We start from the raw sequence: 15920 nt of genomic DNA on the forward strand, positions 1-15920 counted from the left end.
AGTAGAAGAAAGGATAATTTTAATTTTCAACAGCCTTTCAAAATATATCTTAAAGTAGACCAACCAAAAGAAAATGGAAAAAAAATGTTCACCTGATCTTCTTTGGAAAGAATTAAGTGTCCAGTGCTGGTCACTCAAAGAAAATGTAGACTGCCTTCAAGGAACTAACATCCTAAAAGATTAGGATTTGAATTTATCAAGTAGGCCAAAGCTCTCCATATTAGAAATTATTCTAGCATTGTCTTAGCCAGTGCACAGATATTTATTAAAATGTTATTATTTGATTATAAGCCAATTAGGAGACCATGGAATAATAGTTTACCTGGAAAGGGGAGCAGTTTATGACTAAAGAAGAGATTGAGAACATTATAAAAAAATTGGTTAATTTTGATTACATTAAATTAAAAATACAGACAAAACTGCTGCAGTTAAGATTAAAAGGAATGTAGGAAGTTGAGAAATAATTCTTACAATTAGTGTTTCTGATAAGACTCATTTTGAAAATATATAGAAAAATGAGTAAAATTTATTTACAAAAACAAGTCATTCCCCAACTGATAAATAGCAAGAGGATATGGAAAGGCAATTCTTAGACAAAGAAATCAAAGCAATCTATAATCATATAAAAATTGCTTTAAATCATTACTGATTAGAGAAATGCAAGTTAAAACATCTCTGAGGTACCACCTCACATCTCTCAGATTAACCTATATGACTAGAAAGGATAATAATCAATGTTGGAGGGGATGTGGGAAATCTGGAACACTAAAGCATTGTTGGTGGAACTGTGAACTGATCCAATCTTTCTGGAGAGCAATTTGGAATTATGCCTAAAGGGTTTAATTTGATCCTTTTATCCAGCAATATCAAAACTGGGTCTGTAGCCTGAAGAAATCATGAAAAAGGGTAAAAAGGCCACATGCACAAAATATTCATAGCAGCTCTTTTTTGTAGAGGGAAAGAATTGGAAATTGAAGAGACACCCATCAATTGGGGAATGACTGAACAAATTGTCATTTATGTGATAGAACACTATTGTTCTATAAGAACTCACGAGGGGTTGGATTTCAGAAAAACCTGGAAAAACTTGCATGAATTGATGTTGACCAGAAGAACATTTATATACATTAACAACAGCATGGGGTGATGATTAACCATGATGGACTTGCTCATTTCAGCCATACGATAATAACTTGTGATGGAAAATGCTATGCATATCCAGAGAAGGAACTATGAAGTTTAAATGAAGTCCAAAGCTTATTATCTTCAATTTTTAAAAGTTATTTTCTATACTATGTCATTTTTTACCTCTAATGTTTTCTTTCTTACATTAGGATCTGATTCTTCTCTCATGACATGTTCAATGTTGATTGATGTTTAGCATGTTATAAATATAGAGCTTATATCAGATAGCTGTCAGGGGGAGGGCGAGGGAAGAGAGGGAGAGAGAAAAATTCTAAAACTCAAAACCTTGGCAAAAATTATTGGTAAAAACTACCTTTGCATGTAGTAGGAAAAACAAATAAAATATTTCAATTAAAAAATTAAAAATCTTCAAAACAAAAGAGACTTCTGACAGGCTAAATCCTTAGCATTAGAGTTTAAAAGAAAGATGACCTGCAAAAACAAGAAACAAGCAAACAACTAGCATCAGCATCAGCAGCAGCTGCAAAAATGAGACTGTCCCTGTTCTTAAGGGACTCAAAGTTTGACTTTGTCTATATCTGGAACTCTGAGAAATTAAGAGACTTGGTCAAAGTCATATAGCTAATAAGGACTTAAATCTGGATCTTCCATGTTCAAAGACTGACTATTTGTCCCCTATACCACACTGATAATTTATTTGTCAAAGACCTAATACTTGACTTGAAGTCAGAAAGGCTTTGGTTTAAGGTTTTGTGACTTAGCAAAATCAATTAACCTTTTTCTGAGCCTTTGTTTCCTCATATACAAAATGGGGATAATAATATGTTTAGAATAAAGTCACAGACTTGTTGGGAATCTCAAATGGAAATTATATTACAAAACTTGATATTTAAAGTGCTTTCAAATTTAAAGTGCTATATAAATGCCAACTATTTAAAACAGAAAAGTTTGAGAAATGATGATAATACAAGAATAAATGAGGCATAAAACTGATTTAGAGAATGTTAGGAAATAGTTTCTCTATACCATTTGAAATCACTTCTTAGTTTGTATTTTGAACTAACCAAGTTTAAAACTTGTATAGATTATATAATTATATAAATAGATTTTGAGAAGTGAGGATGATTTTCACTTAATAGTACAGTGGTGTATATTCCATGGTGGAATTTGAAGTCTGATGAAAACCAAAATATTTTAAATGTTCTTTCTGGGTTCTATCAGTTTTGTAATTGTGTTCATATAATCTCTGGATTTGACTGGACAAATCAGACTCCCAAGTATTTTCTATTTTCTACAGTTATTTTAAATGGAATTTTTTCTTTCTCTCTTGATGTGGGTTTTTTTGGTTAAACTATAGAAATGCTGATCCTTTCTGTAGGTTTATTTCATATTTTTCAACTGAGTTGAAGTTGTTAATTGTTTCAGCTAGTTTTTTAGTTTATTTTCTAGGGTTCTCCAAGTACATTATCATATCATCTCTAAAGAGCGATAGTTTTGTTTCCTCACTACCTATTTTTATTCCTTTCATTTATTTCTCTTGGTATTCCAAGTACAAGACTGAATAATAATAGAAATAAAAGATATCCTTGCTTCACCCTGATCTTATAAAGAAAGCTTTCAAGCTTATGCCCATTATAGACAATATTTATTCTTAGTTTTAGATAGCTATTACTTATTGTTTTGAGAAAACCTTCACTGATTCCTTTGTTTTCTAGTGTTTTTAATAGAAATGAATTTTATATTTTGTCAATAGCTTTTGTTGCATCTGTTGATATAATTGTATGATATTTTTGTTGTTGAAACCATTAATTATACTGAAATTTTCCTAATGTTTGAATTCTTAGTATTAACTCACCTGGTCATAGTGTATGATCTTTGTGATATATTGGTGTATTTTATTTGCCATGTTATTAAAATGTTTTTGTACTGGTATTTATCAAGGAAATTGATTCCTTCTTCATTTCTTTTTCTAAGATAGTTATTTAAATATTCTGTTTCTTTTGATAACCCAGAAGCTCACATTTGTATAAATATTCATGTAACACTTAATTTGTCAGTTTTGTAGGCATATAATTGGACAAAATAACCTTGAATAATTGGTTCAACTTTACCTTCATTATTGGTACATTTACAGATTTCATTTTGGTGCTTTATGATCTGACAGCGCTGAAATTTGATTAATATTCCTGGTAGTTTTAATTTAGGATTTCTTTCTGGTAGTGTATTCTTTTTTGGTCTATTTTATCCTACAGCAGCTTTCCTTGAAATATTATCTCTGTGCTCTTTCTTTCATAGCTTTCAGGGAACCCAGTAATTCTTTTTATTATCTCACCTCAATTTTCCATGTCAGCTGTTTTTCCAAAAATATAGTTCTCATTTTCTTCTATTTTTTCTTTCTTTTGATTTTTTCCCCTTGATATTCATGAAGTCATTGCCTTTCACTTGCCTAATTGTAATTTTAAAGGAATTATTTCCTTTAGCTTTCATACCTCTTTTTCCATTTGACCAATTCACTTTTGTAAAGTGTTATTTTCTTCAGTATTTTTTGTGCCTCTTTAACCAAACTGTTAATTGTTCTTTCATATTTTTACCCTTGCTTTCATTTCATTTAATTTTCCTTTAATATTTTTATTTTATTTAAAAAAAATTTTTAGCTCTTCCAGGAAGTTTTGTTGGATCTGTTCGATCACATTTTTTTTTCTTTGACATTTAAAGCTATTTTGATTTCATTTGTCTTCTGAGTTTGTATTATGATCTTCCCTGTCACCATAGCAGCTTTTAATGTTTAGGCACATTTTTTTGTTTGCTCATTTTCCACTCTATTTCTTGGTTTAGAATTTTAAGTGTCTGTTCCCTATGCAGGGTGGAGCAGAGGCATTGTCTCTAGCTTTAGGTTTTTTTGCATTGCTATTTTCAGATGTACTTCTGAGAAGTTGAAAGTTTTGGTGTTTAAGCGGTGATGTAAACTGAAGAGTGGTGTGGTCACTGCTTTCTTGGTCTGCAATGAGGTCCATATCCAGGAAAGGTCCCCTAATCCCTTGGAATTTCAATTGATACTATTCCTTAGAGCCCCTGCTCCCTTAGGACTGGAAGCGATACTATTCCTGAGAAAGCCGATTTAATGAATGAGGACACCTACTCTTTTCTAATCAGTATTTATCAATTTGGCATGATTCCTGAGGGATAGTGATTATAGGTTCTGACAATTAAACCTCAAAGCTATGAATTTCAGATAAAAAGATCTCTTGTGTACACAGGAAGCCGGGTAGAGGTCTTCTACCCTTGTATTTCCTTGTCTTTATAATTAAGCCCAAAAGTGGAAGAAGAGGCACAACTACATTGGAAAGTCCCACAATGGTGACATAATGGTCCTCTGGATCATTCTCTTTTTAAAACATGAGCAAATGACTATCTTGTTAACATCTAATCAGTGGAAATTCCCCATGATTCACCCAATTCATGACCCTGTTGTCATACCCTGTTTGTCTCTTGTAATGTATGCTTTATATATCACTGATAGAATTTTTCTTTATTTTTTATTACTACTCTGAAGTATTTAAATACCCACCCCTATAAAAATTAGGAGCCTGGAAGATCTGGAGTCCACTTCATTAGAAGGGGTCATAGATCCTTTAATAAAGTGCTATTGTCTCAGAACTCTGCCTCATTTTCTTTTACTGTAGGTGGATAATTTAAATCCTCACAATTCTCAGGGTCTCTGATCCCCATGATCAATACAACACGACTCCTCAGGGCTTCCGCTACCTCTTGATGGAAAGTGCTTCTTTCTGCCCTGAAACTATTACCCAGAAGTAGGTCTAGAAAGACAATGGATTTGCCAAACAGTATCTGGTCCTGGGCCAATGCTAGCACAGAGGTCCCCTTAATCTCTTTCTGACCACTTGTCAGGTCCTCTTACTATTTCTGACCTGAGAGATCTTAAAATTGCTGCTGGTTTGGTTGCCATCACCTAGCCCTACTACTGGTATTTTAATCACTTGAACTGGAGGCCAGCCTCTACCCTGTGCAATAGAGCTCTCTTTCCAACCTTAACAACAACCTTTATTGTATCAATGAAAACAGTCAAGCAAAAATAAAACTCTATAGTCCTTAGTACAATATATACTTATTCTCCCTTTCCCTCTTTATATTGTTCTTGCTAAAAAGTTGGGAACAGGGATATATATATATTTCCTTATCTAATCTCTAGTTCTTTATTCATCTTTCAATTATTTGTAGTTTGACTTTCCTTAAGTAATCTTTTCAATTTAGATTATTGAAATAATTTTTGTATATATTTTCTTCTGATTCTATTTATGTATTTAGAGACAGCTAGCTTGGTGCAGTGTTTTTAGCTCTGGGTCTGGAATCAAGAAGATATGAGTTAAAACATAGTGTCAGACATTTAGTATCAGGCAAATCATTTAATCTCTGTTTTACACTCTGGGGATGTCACTTAATCGTGTTCTTAGTTTCCTCAACTGTTAAATGGAGATAATAATAATAACACCTTCCTCATGGGATTATCACAAGAGTCAAATCAGAAAACATTTTTTTAAAATGTCTGATAGGTACTAAATGAAAGCTTATTTCCCTAGCCCTTATATCAAGTTATATCAATCATTTCTTAAAAGTCCCAACATTTTCTCAGCATTCCTGATACTATTTCATAATAATGTGATTATATTTATATTGTTTTTGCAACCATTCCTTCATCAGTGACCACCCAAAATCAGGAGGTATGGCTATGACTACTGGTCATTTGTATCTTTATTTCTACTTTTAATCTCTTTGGAGTCAAACCGTAAGCTAAAAAAGAAAATCGATGGTTCAACTATTTCATTCTCCTGACTTTTCAAGACTCTTGCTGCCTACCTAACCTTCTTAGGGGCTATTCTTTGTTTTATGGAAAAGACCCAATTGAATCTCAGAGAAATTAAAAGGTTGTCTATGATTCACCTAAACAGCATATGGTAAAGGTGATGATCTAGACCAGAGCCCTACTGACTCCTAGTGTTCGGGTCTTTTCACAATGTCAATGGTAACCTATTTTCTGTGGTTATCTTGATTAGAGTGAAATCAGTCAGTGCTTGGGTTAACTTTGACTATTAGAATGATTGAGAAGTATATCATTAAAAAAAGACAGGAGTTCTGCTTGGAGGAACAACAATCCAGCTGTGAGCTTTAGCCCAGTTTGGAAGCTGCCAACTAATTAGGCAGTGGAGAGCATATGTCTTCCTGTGGTTTCACTTGCCCTCATTGGTCTCCATCCCCTATTTTGAATCTGGTTGAACTGTTCCTTTGCAGTTAAACTTTTCCTTTGGAAAGCTTTGCTTTTAATTATGAAATGAAAGTGTTCCCGAGCACTGAACCATAAAAGATGGCAGCAGTACTGTCTAACCACATGGTGGTCAACCTCATGAGAACTGACTTTTGCCAAGGACTCTGAAAGCAATCCTTCTGAACTAAACTGAAATTCTTATGTCATCTCAGTCCTGTAGTGCAAATCAATCACCAGGGATCCTTTGAGCTCTCACAGACATTTAGGATTCCAAAGCTTGAGCCCTCTACTTATATTTACAGAAGGACACTAAGATAGAGAGGCAGACAGAGCAGCCACCAGCGGGCCACACATTGGTTCCCAGCATGATATGCAATAATGACCTGTCAGGAAAGTAGGCTGTGTATCCTCACACTGTGAAATATCCTGAGGGACTTTTCTTTATGAATTTGAAAAAGATTCAGCAGGGCTCTAGGCAAGAAATCATGAGCACAATTTCAATAAGGTATCAGGATCATTTTTTTAGGGGGCATCTTCTCCTTGGTGTGTTTTTCATCTTTTTTTTTAAATTGCAAAAATAAAACGGGTGGCCTTAAACAGTCTATACTTGACTTCACAGAGAAGACAAAGGAGTTTGATTAAAAGCCAATAGGCTTGGTTTTGAATTTTGGCTTTTCTACTTATTGGTTGGGCAATTCAATTAACCTCTTTGAGACAGTTTCCTTAAATATCTAACTGGCATTAACAGTATCTACACTCATAGTGTGATTTTAAAATGACCATAACCATTATCTGTAAATATAAATACCATTAGATGTAAATGAGTAATTATTCTTTGAAAATTTATGATTGCATAGCTATCTTTTACCTTTACTGATAGATACTCTTCTGCTCTTCAGTAGTTTTAAGCATGCATTAGTTTACTTTTTACGTTTGTTTTCTCCCATTTATATTCATTTGAAAGATGAGTTTTTTAAAACCAGAATGAATATATAATAAAACAAAATCTAGAGAATTTCATCTGTTCTTGGTAATCGGACTGCCTTCAGCTTTTCTTGAATTCCCAGTTTCTGCTTTTAAAATGACTCGAGGAAGCAAAGAAATGTAACTGAAATATCCCCAGATTTGGAGCTATTGACCACAGATTTGAATACTGGATCTATCACTTATTGCTTTCGTGACCATGGGAGAAAAATTTTACTTGCGTTTATTTTCTTGAAGGTCTCTTCCTTGCTATTCTAGAATCTTATGTTGATCTTAATGATCTAATTTTCTAAATGGTAAATAACAGCTCAGCTGATAAAGTTCTAGACCTGAACCTTGTGTTCAAATGTGTCTTCAGATGTTTACTAGCTGTGTGACCCTGGATGAGTCACTTCTGTTTGCCTCAGTTTCTTCAACTGTAAAATGAGGAAAATAATAGCACCTACTTCAAAGGGTTATTGTGAAGTTCAAATGAGATATTTGCAAATGTACTTAGGACGGTGATGGATATATTATGAGATATATCTTTCCCATTCCTTCCCCCATTTCATTCATTCATTCATTCATTCATTCATTCAGAGGCCATTAGGATTAAGTGACTTGTTCAGGGTCACACAGCTAATAAGTGTCTGAGAACGGATTTGAATTTAGTTCTTCCTGACACCAGGGCTGGTTGCTTTAGGCTCTGCACCACCTTGATGCTCCCTCCTCCCAGTTTAAGAAAAAATATAACGAGCTTTTTCATTTTTGTGTCTTTACTTAAAATAGGATTCAGAAACTCTTTGTCGGGTTTGTGCAGATGCTCTCCAATATACTCCAATTCTCTGTTCATTGAAGTGATCTCTAATACTAAAGATCATAATCTCTCCATGTCTATATACCTGTATGAATCTTGTCTATATACAAAAATTAGCTATGTTGAATCTAACACACTGGAGGCTTTATTTATGTATTTTTGACATTAAATAGATACCAGTGGTGTTCAAGAACCATTCAGTATTGATCCCCCTACAAGTCTTGCATTTTTCTTATCACATCCTTTATGCCACTTCTCTTGGGTAATTTCTTGTTTCTATGATGCTGAAGTCTGATGGTTCACATATTTCTCCATTGTTCCATTTTTTGATATGTAATTTCAATTCTTCAACAACTACATGTTATTCTATACAAGTTATTCTCATGGCCATGCAGTGTTGCTGAAAGAATATAGGTGGGTTTTTTTTTTTTGCTTTTGTTGTTTTGTTTAATAAAGTGATGCTTTTATTTCAGAGATGGGATGACTTGAATAAATGAAAAATATAGGTAATCAAATAAAATAAAGGTAATCAAGGTAATCACTTTCTTTCTCTTCTATAATTCTTGGCTTTGCTCATTATTTGCTCAAAAGGACTGTCCTAGACTTACTTGTAGATGAGCTCTTAGATTTTTTTCCTTCCACCTAGAGAGTTCTCTGGAAGACTGAGAAGTTAGATGACCTTCCCATGGGCATATATTAGGTTTCAATAGCAGGAATTAAATTCTGGTCTTCCTGACTGAGTCTAGTTCTCTAGGCAAAATATCATGCTGCCTCTCTTTTGAATGATTATAGATTTCATTTAGGAAAGTGTAGTGTTTTGCATTTTGATAAAATCAGCATCATATGATTTGCTCATAGGAAAATCTGGAGAACTTCACTGATTTTAGGGGATCTTTCCCCAAGTTGAATTCTGTGCTAGTCTTCCTCCACTCCAGTGGCAGCTCTCTTATTTTATGGTAGCCAGGTTGTTCTCCAGACTGTACTCTACTTCCTTTACCATGTCCCAGCAAACTTCATCCTGACCCTTCCCTCTAGCCCTGGAATTACAGTTTGGAAGTACCCCCATTCCTATGGCCTCTCACACTGATTCACTGATTGAATGATTTTTCTATTTAAGAAGGGTACTTAAGTCAATCATGTCTCTGTCCTTTCCCCTTCATTCATTCATTCATTCATTTTTTCATTTATTCATCTGTTTATTATTTATTTTCTAATTACATGCAAACATAATTTTCAACATTCATCCTTTTGCAAGCTTTTGAGTTCACATTTTCTCACTCCCCCGCCCTATGGCAGGGAACAATATGATATAGGATGGCTCTGTTCTGTCCAGGATACAGTCTGAACCTTTTCTACCATGTCATCATAGCCCCATCACCTCCCATCTGCTTTTCAGCTTTCTTTTATATGCTGCAATAGAATGCAAGCTCCTTGAGAGCAGGGATTATCTTTTCTCCTTATATTTTCAGTGTCTGGCTCTTAGTAATGCTCATTAACTGAATGCATAAGATCAATAATGAAATAGTTGTTAGTCACTGTGTGATGGTAGAGGTGTAATCTACTATGAAATATAGTTTATGCAGGCTTGCCTTTCTCCCATTCCATTCATTTATTCATTCATTCATTTATATTCATTCAGAGGTCATAGGGTTTAAGTGACTTGCTCAGGGTCACACAGCTAGTAAGTGTCTGAAGTCCAATTTGAATTCTCGTCATCTTGACCATAGGTTACTCAAGTTACTCTAGCCACTGCAGTCTTGCTTCCTCTCCTGTCCATTTTAAGAAGATATGTTTTGATATTTTTTTGTCTTTATTTAGAAGTCTTATACTTTAAAGGGGGATTTATTTATTTATTTGAACAAAAAGTTATGAATAGACAAAAATGATGACATATTTGAAGAGAGACACATTCTCAGAGGAAATGACTGCATATGTGAGGAATATTTGAAAGTTAATATTTTCTCTCTGATGTTTGGCAACTTTTAGTGGTTGTTTTGTCTGTGTGTGTGTGTGTGTGTGTGTGTGTGTGTGTGTGTGTATGTGTGTATGTGTGTGTGTGTGTGTAGGTATAATAGATTAAGTTCAGGGAAAAAATCTCCTACAATGCATTTTTATTACAATTTTTTTCTCAAAGTACATTTAGAGTCCATGGAGTGTGACACTTAATTCTAAATTGAATATTAATCAAACTTTTAGAATAATTGTTTTTGGCTCAGAAGGCAGCTAGGAAGTGGTAGAGTCCACAGAGTGCTTGCTGTACTTGGAGTTAGGGATATCTGAATTCACATCTGATATTAGATACTCTGATCTTAAATGCTATGTGACCTGGGCAGGCCATTTAACTGCTGTCTGACTCAATCTCTTCATTGGTAAAATGGGGATAATAACATTATATTATGACAATCAAATACAATAATAATTGTAAAGTACTTAACATAGTGCCTGGAACATTGTAAAGTATTATATAAATGTTAGTTTCAGCAAAAAAATGCACAAATTAGAATAACATAAATCATAGTCATTATAATTATATGTCATAATGATAATTTATGGATATGATAATTATCACAATAACTCATAAATTCATTATTATTATTTTAGAAGTTGTCTTTTTTTGGTTTTTAGTGTGCTAAAGAATAAAGTGCTCAATTCAAATCTGGACCTCAGACATCTACTAGCTGGGGGACCCTGGGTAAATCACTTCTGCATGCCTTGATTTTCTTAGCTTTAATGTGGAGTTACTTGCTTCCTGTGGTTGTGAGGATTAAATGAGATAATATTTGTAAAGCACTCTGAAAAACCTTAAAGAACTATATAAAAGTCAGCCAATAGTAGTTAGCTATTTTTTCCCGACTAGTTTCTAGGGATCATAATGAGTTCTGAGCTACAGAGAGTCATGATAACTATCTTTGATATTAAAGGCTAACTTTAAGAAGAGGAATTATCCATGCCCTACTTGATTTCAGAGAGTTGAATTAGAAGCAGGAAGGGGAAATTGAAGGGAGAAAGATTTAAATTTGATATAAGGAAAATCTGCTTAACACTTGAAGCTATACAAAAGGTGAATGGACTTCCACAGGAGGTAGTAGCATTTTTCTGTCTAGAGGTTTCCATGCAGTGCATGAATGATCATGTGTTGGGAATATTGCAGAAAGGATTTTCGTTTAAGTCTAATTGAATTAGATGCTCTTGGAATCATCTTTCATTTCTTAGGCTTTATAATTTAAAAAATTGGAATTTTACATTTGTCCCCATTATATTTCATTTTCTTGCATTTGGTCTTAAAGCCTACCATTGATCTTTGTAAGTCATTAAGTAAATGACTTAACAATAGGTAAGTCATTTAATTTTTATGAAACTTATAAAATGAGAATAGTGATGCCAGTCTCAAATGCTTGTTGCAAGGATAAAATAAGATGAAATATTAAATACTTTGCAATTTTAATTTTTATACAAATATCAATGTCATGTCACTTAACATATGAGACTAATGTTTGTTTGGTTCAGAGAACAACATGATTTGTCTAAGCTTAAGCTGATAGTAAGTATTCAATTAGAACTTGAAGTCACATCCTCTTAGACCATATTCCTCCCTTCCCTTCACCTGCTGCAGCACCCTCTGTAATTAAAAAAAAATCTTTACAAGGCAGTAAACTTAATAGAGTATCACTGTCATAAAATTTTAACTGTCTTAAATTAATTAAAAAAATCAATAGATTTCTTTTCAGCTTTAGAAATAAGTGAATATAGTTTCTTATCATTTGTAGCTATTCACTTTTTTCTTACCATTAACCTCACCAAATAATTCCAATTCCCTGCATCTTTTCCCTCAGACTAGCTACTTTAAAATCTTGATATGTAGTCAGAAGTAATTTATTGAATATCTATTATATATTTAATTCTAGAATTTAGTAAGAGAATAAAATGTATAGGAAGAAGTCACAGTCCCCCAAATAACTTAAATCTAGTTGAGGAGGAACACATAGCACAACAGTATTCTTTCCACTTTAGAATGTCACACAAATCAAATAAATGAACAAACAAAAAGCTTGAAAGTTTTTTTTCCCTTTTAAAAGGGGTAATGACATACTTTGAAGTCTGTGATTTCAGATTAGTGAGGCAATAGAGAAGTATGGAGGATGGATTATATAGCTGCAAAAGAGAACAACATGTTAATGTAGACGGAAGAACATTTCTTTAATTAGGTCCAAGGTTCAGTCCTCATTTCTGCAACTACTTCTAAGATCTTGGACAAGTCATTAAATTTCCTTGACCTGCAGTTTTCTCATCTGTAAAATTATGTGATTTAGACTAGATGACTTCTGAGGTCCTTTTTAGCTTAGAGTCTTTGATTCTAAACCACTTAAACTCTCAGGGGTTACAATAACATATCTTTAAAATGAGAAATCTCAGTGATGAGTTATTGTCAAAGATTCTTTGTCAATTTGGAAAGAAGGTTCTAGTGAAGTATTGTTGAGATATGTACTTGATCTTTTAATGTTTGACATTTAGGAGAAAAAAGGAAGTAAAATTACATGACTAATTTATTTAGGGAAAGAAAGACATAATAAAAATGACTGAACCTGATTAGTTGAAAGAATATTGTTTCTACTGACAGAGAAAAGGAAGTTGGAAGTGGAGCTAACTGGTCTGAGGTGGAAGATAAGTTTGGTTTGGGGTACATTTCAATTGACCCAGAAACATCTAAAGGTGATTGACCCAGTTAATTCTAGTCTATAGCAAGCACCTATGATTTTTGAAGAGACCCATGTAAACTTGGGAAAAATCTGAGTAATTTCTAGCCCTCACTTGATGGAAGACTACTTTCTTGTCAGTGAATAAATAAGGAGATGAGTATGTCTCTTTTAAATCAGAAGGTGAATGGGTTACAGAAAAAGAAGCCTGCCTATGGAAAAAGCAAGGTAGCTTATCAAATATCCTTTAAATAGGAATCTGAGCATCTGCATGGAAACGAACTGATTTGAGAAAGGGCAAAGTGGGGAAAAATATAGAGAAGATGAAGAAGCCAATGAGAGAGAGCATGAGAATGTTCTCAGGGGTTTGTTTTAATAAGCCTCAATTCCATTTTCAGGACCCAGAGCTTTTTGTAATTTACCTCACATGGGCGGCTTGCCATGCTCTAGATAAGCAGATGAAAATGCTGTGGTAAAGAGTGAGTGATGACAGTTTTGTATCCATAAAACATCCATCATATGGGGACTTAATGAAATTATTATACACATGGGCATTTAAAAATAAGCATTTTAAAGCTATTTAAAATCTCTGATCCTATAAAGATTCATTATTTTGGAAAGTGATGAAAATTCTACTCTATGCTTTTAACATTTTTTGCACCATTCTGTATATTAAAAAAAAAGAAGCCTCCAAGGTAAAATCGCATGTATACTTCTAACATATGTATATGTATGGACATTTATGTAAGTATATATGTATTACATTTAATTCAATGAGAATGAAGACTATAACTCAGGAAATTAATGTTTGTAGCTTTTTCTGGGCAACATTTAAAAGGTCTTCATTTCTGCACTTAGGAATTGAATTGTTCATTTGATATGTAATGTTTTTATAAAGGAATATCCATAAAGATAGGATTACATATCTGGGAGTTTTGACTAACAGAATTACGCGAGTATGACAAATCTTTAGAAAAACACATGCAGAAAGTGTGAAATCATGAAACTGATTAATTACAAATAATTGCCCATATTCTATATTAAATCTTGTCTTTTAGAGTCTTTGTCTAAATGTTTTCTCTATATAATGAGTGCTCTCTAGAGTTATTTATGTCTGGATACTTTTCAAATAATTAACTTTGTATAAAACCTTGGAGGTAGAGAAACTTAAGCTTGAGTGTGACTATCTATTGTCCTTAACAGCAATGGGTCATGAAGAGAATAGAGTGTGATGTCTGGGAGCATGAAGACTTGTCTTCCTGAGTTCAAATCTGTCCGCAGATATTTCCTAATTGTGTGACCCTGACCAAGTCACTTAAAAATTTTTTTTTTAAGGTAATGGAGTTAAGTGACTTGCCCAAGGTCACACAGCTAGATAATTAAGTGTCTAAGATCATATTTGAATTCAGGTCCTCTTTACTCCATCCAGGGCTGGTGCTCTATCTACTGTGCTATCTAGGTGCCCCCTGGCCAAGTCACTTAACCCTTCAATTCTCTCATCTGTAAAATGAGCTAGAGAAGGAAATGATTAACCACTGCCAATCTGCAATATCTGCCAAGAAATCCCCATATGGGGGTCACAAAATGTTGTATATGACTGAAAAATGATTTGAAAAGCAAACTCTTGTCAAATGAAGACTGATTTGAAACAGATTATGTCAATGAAATAACCGTGGATTATCTTTATAACATTTGCCATAAAAAAGAATCTTCAATTCACTTTAGAGTTATAATATTTTACTTGTAGAAAAAAGCAAACTACATTCATCACTTCCACTTTTTCATTTCTCATTCACTTTTTAGCTCATTGCAAACTTGCTTTTGACTTCACTATGCAGTGGAAGCTTATTTCCCAGGTTACCAGCAATTCCTTAATTGCTAGATCCAATTGAATTTTCTCAGTCCTCATCCATCTTGATCTCTACAGCATTTGACACTATTGACTAATCTCATTTTTCTGGATAGTTTCTTCTCTGGTTTTTTATTTTTGTTGTTGCTTTTTGGGTTTTTTTGGTCTTGCCTTGGATCCTCTTATCTTCTCTCTTTGTACTTTTTATTGATGATCTATCAATTTTTATGAGTTGAAATAGTATCCCAATGCAAACATTTTTTCATATATATTCAGCCTTCCTCTCTCTTCTGATGAATATCTTCAATGAGCTGTTCCACAGGCATTTCAAACCCAGCATGCCCAACTTAAAATTCATTCCTTCAACCCTGGAAATAAGTTTCTTCCAACTTTCCCATTTCTTTAAGGGATGCCATCAGATTTATAATCTCAAATTCATCCCCAACTCTTCCTTATCTCTCAGTCTAGCTAATCTTGACTAAGTTCCATCACATATATATCTATAACAAATTTCATATTCACTCCCTTCTCTGCACTTACATAAGCCCCTTCTCTAATTCAGGCCCTCATGGCCTATCCCATTGTGGTTCTACAGTAGACTCTTAAGTTTAATGGATGATACAGATCACTGACTCTAGAGTAAAAGGAAGAAAGGAAACAATTATTTATTAAGCACCTAATATGTACAATGTGAGGTGTATCTGTTTTGGTCCTCAGAACAGCTGTGGGTGGTAGTTGCTATTACCATCCCAATTTTACAATTGAGGAGACTGAGACAGGCAGAAGATAAATGATTTGTTAGGGGTTACATAGCTAGCAAATATATGAGGCTAGATCAAAACACCATGTCTTCCTAACTCCAGAATAGTAGTCTTTCAATTGAGTCACCTAGTTGATTATGTATCAGAGAAACTGTGTTAAAAATACTTATTATGTCTATGTCCTTGGTCATGTAAAGTCTCTAGATCTCTGTTCTCATGTTCTTATCTGTGATCTCATTCATGTGGATATAGTATCCCCTGGTTTTGATCTCAACCCATTCACATCTTGTCATCCTGTGCAAGTCTTGTTTATATTATTCTGGAAATCCTTCCCAGGGGTTTCAACATATATTCTATATGGCCTTCCTCATTATCTCTTGACATTGTATGGCTACCATATATTGAAAAC

General features: G+C 33.8%; 1 long non-coding RNA gene and 1 pseudogene across 3 annotated transcripts in view; both read left to right on the forward strand.

The window, feature by feature from the left end:
- The window catches only part of LOC141488318 (uncharacterized), a 256526-nt gene that overhangs the window by 97549 nt on the left and 143057 nt on the right, over positions 1–15920 (forward strand). The window lies entirely within an intron of this gene.
- The window catches only part of LOC141487930 (heterogeneous nuclear ribonucleoprotein D-like), a 76343-nt pseudogene that overhangs the window by 5242 nt on the left and 55181 nt on the right, over positions 1–15920 (forward strand).

This window comes from Macrotis lagotis, chromosome 5 (genome assembly GCF_037893015.1).
Source record: "Macrotis lagotis isolate mMagLag1 chromosome 5, bilby.v1.9.chrom.fasta, whole genome shotgun sequence".
Taxonomy (NCBI): domain Eukaryota; kingdom Metazoa; phylum Chordata; class Mammalia; order Peramelemorphia; family Peramelidae; genus Macrotis; species Macrotis lagotis.